Source organism: Pseudonaja textilis, chromosome Z (genome assembly GCF_049901715.1).
Source record: "Pseudonaja textilis isolate UNSWEBS1 chromosome Z, rPseTex1.2, whole genome shotgun sequence".
NCBI lineage: Eukaryota > Metazoa > Chordata > Lepidosauria > Squamata > Elapidae > Pseudonaja > Pseudonaja textilis.
Window position 1 is genome coordinate 31196765 of NC_142008.1, and position 3854 is coordinate 31200618.

Genomic DNA, 3854 nt, shown 5'->3' on the forward strand with positions numbered 1-3854 from the left:
AAAAAATTCAATATTCTATTAACAAAAAGAAGAGGAACAGTGAATCTGATTCCCAACTGAAGTTGCAAAATAGTAAGGCATAGAAATGAAAAGGTCACAGTCAAATAGAAATATCTAGTAACTTAGTAGCTTCTGTGCATGAAGGTATTTACTATTTATTCATAGCCAGTTTTCTCAATGTTCAAAAAATATTAATATCTTGGAGGGAAAGGAAAGAAGAGAAATGCCTTTGATTGACTGAGACTTCTATGTAAGGATCAGTGTGCAATCTATCCTGCTGAGATAGTGTGCAATCTATCTCAGGATCTATAGAGAATTACAAGATGCAGTTAATATCATAGCCATCTGTATTTTTCAGAACAAGATTAGCAACAGATTAGGTATGATGGATAGGAAATACCGAACTTCATTCTCTCAGAATAAATTGGCATACCTTTCCTTATAGTCTTTAAAAAGGGCCTGAAAATTTGGCTCGGCCATTGAGTAAGTGTGTGAGTCTACATTGAATACAAGTATGATATATATTCACTGGCTGTTAGTGATTCTGTTTAATACAGGGTGTCATCGTGGTAGCATCACATGATGTATTGGGACTTTTTTCCCCTTCATTAAACTAGACAGGGGCATGGCCAGTGCATGATGCATCTGAGGTCAAGGCTGTGAGTTTGATAACCCTGATTTAATAGAATGTTTAATGTTCTAGGATAGTATAAGATAGCTGAGAGATACGTAGGTAGGTATGTAGGTAGATAGATGAATGAGAGACAGATAGATAGACCATGGAATGGGAAATTTTATGACTAAATCTTTCCAAAGATGTAGGACCCAAAATACATTAACTATGTCAAGTATGAAATCCTGATATGTCTAATTTCAGTATGCTAATGCATTTTTGATCATATATCCAAAATATTATTATATACATTATAATATAGTATTAGTGTTTAGCATTATATACATATTAGTATTATATATATTATATACATATAATGTGTGTGTGTGTGTGTGTGTGTGTGTGTGTGTGTGTGTGTGTTATATTTCAAATACACATATATACATATATACTGCAGACATACATAAATGTATGTATTACTGGAAATTTTTATAAAATTGTGTACATTAAATTGAATATTACTGTTAAAGCTTTGTAAAAAGTATATATATGAAAATGTATACTTTTGAAAAAATGCACATATATGAATTTTCATCAGGACTTGCAGGGGACAGTTTTGTTCATTGGACTTTTGTTCTGATTTAATTATATAGTTAAAGTTTCAGTCTATAAGATCGCAATGCTCTATAACACAGGTGTCAAACTCAAGGCCCGCGGGCCAAATGTGGCCCGCCACGTCATTTTATGTGGCCCACAAGAGCTACAAAGTTCCGATTGTCTTTAAATAAATAAAGCAAAAGAGAGCATTGACTACAAACTACATTTCCCAGAATGCATACCAATTATGTTACCAGCGAATTGTCTACATCCCGCCACTAGGTTGCAGTGTATCTGCATCAATGTTATTTTCTGCAAGTTGAATTATGTGGAATTACAAATGATCCCAAAATGTCCAGGAAGAGGAAAGTTGGTGCAGATGGAAGGATGTTTCAAGAAAGATGGTTAGGTGAATACATGTTTGTGCTTCAAGGAGAGAAACTGGTATGTCTTTTATGTTATGAGGCATTATTGGTTGTCAAAGAGTACAATCTACCTCGGCATTTTGAAACCAAACACAGAGCTAGGTATGCCAAAGTTAGCCTTTCAGAAAAATGACAGATTGTCAAGGAATTAAAAAGCAAACTACAATTGCAGCAGAATGTGCTCACGAAAGCCACAACTAAAAACACTGCAGCAGTGAAAGCTAGCTTCATCGTTGCAGAAGAAATTGCCCAAGCTTCAAAGTGTTTTTCAGAGGGTGTGTTTTTGAAGCAGTGCATGCTGAAGGTCTGTGAGCAGGTGTGCCCCGACCAGATACAGACTTTTAAAAATGTCAGTTTATCAAGGAACACCATTGTGGACCGAGTTACAGAACTAGCAGGAAACCTGTCGACGCAGCTGGCCCAAGAGACACGTAGCTACATAGCTTTTTCATTAACTCTTGATGAAAGCACAGACAACACGGATACAGCGCATCTATCCATTTTTATTCGAGGTGTGAAGTCGGACCTCTCTGTCACTGAGGAGCTGTTGGATGTAGCTGCCATGCATGGGACCACAATGGGACAGGACATTTTTGATATGGTGGAGAAGTCCATGAGTAAAAATGCATTGCCTTGGGAAAAATTGGTGGGATTAACTACAGACGGTGCACCCGTAATGTGTGGAGGAAAACCGGGCTTGGTTGGACTAATAAAAGACAAAATGCTGAAAAGTAATTGTCAGACGCCTCTGGTAACATTGCATCATTCATCAAGAAATATTGTGTGGGAAGGTGCTGGGGATGGATCATGTAGTGACCACGGTCATGAAAACTGTGAACTTCATTCGAGCGCGTGGCCTGAATCACCATCAGTTCCAGCTGTTCTTTCAGGAGATGGGCTCAGAGCATGGAGACGTGCTGTACCATATAGAAGTACGGTGGCTGAGTAGGAGTAAAGTCCTCAAATGATTTTTTGAACTCAGGGAAGATATTGCTCTTTTTATGCTAAGTAAAGGAAAATTCGTGTCTGAACTGTCAGATCCCAACTGGCTGTATGACTTTGCTATGTTATGTGACATAACCGAGCATCTCGCCCAACTGAATCAGAAGCTGCAGGGACATAGACAAGTCATTACACAGATGTCCGACAGGATCATGTCTTTCCAGCGTAAACTTGATCTGTGGATGTGCCAAGTCAAACAGGAAATCTTGCTCACTTTCCTGTTTGTCAAAGCATTTCAGCCTCATTTCCTGGTGTTTTTTCATGTGCTCAGTTGGCTACCAAAGTGAGCCGATTAATAAATGAGTTTGATCAGTGCTTCTCTGACTTTAAAGCGCAGCACTCAGACTTTGCCATCTTTGCCGATCCCTTCACCACCGACATCTGCACTGCACCCCAGCACCTTCAGATGGAGTTAATCGAGCTTCAAAGCAATCGTAGCCTGAAAGCAAAGTTCAAGGATGTTGTGATCCAGGACTTTTACCATAAAATACCCCCTGGTTCAATGCCACAGCTTTGACGTCATGCAGCCCTGTTCTGTTTATGTTTGGGAGCACCTATCTGTGCAAACAGATGTTTTCAATAATGAATCTAAACAAAAACAAGCATAGATCACATATCACTGATGAGAACCTCCATGCTGTTCCACGGATTGCTTAAGCACAAGACCTAAAACCAGACATTGACACACTGGCTACAGAAAAACGGTGTCAAAGATCCAGCCAGAAAATGCATAAGTAAGCATTTTTAAAAAACCTAATTAATATATAATAAAATGTATTTTAATCAAGAAGAAGAATAGTTAAACTGTGTAATTTAATGATTGTGCTGACATTTTGTTATTTTTAGAACATGATCAATGGATTATGATGGAGGAGAGGGGATCCACTCTGTGTGTTCCAGGACAGTCAGCATCTTCTCATTAACTTCCCCTAAAAACTTGAGGCAATATAGTTGTGAATTGAGACAACCCTGATTTTCTTATTTTGAGTTATTTACAAATATAACTTTATATGTGTAGTAATGCCTTTAGTGTTTATACGTTTACATGTTTATGCAGACAAATCTGCAAGGCTAAGTGCAACCATTTGTTTTTGTGAAATGCTACATCTGTCACATATGTTCTTAACAGCTCACAATTGTTGGTTGTACTTATTCTGTTATTCTGCCCCCACCCCGTGACAAAAGGATTTGAACAAAGTTATTATCATAACTGATGT

At 38.0% G+C, this 3854-nt stretch overlaps 1 pseudogene; it reads left to right on the forward strand.

Moving 5' to 3' along the window:
* The first annotated feature begins 1561 nt into the window (after positions 1-1561).
* On the forward strand, positions 1562-3375 carry LOC148123958 (general transcription factor II-I repeat domain-containing protein 2B pseudogene; annotated as a pseudogene).
* The last annotated feature ends 479 nt before the right edge of the window (positions 3376-3854 follow it).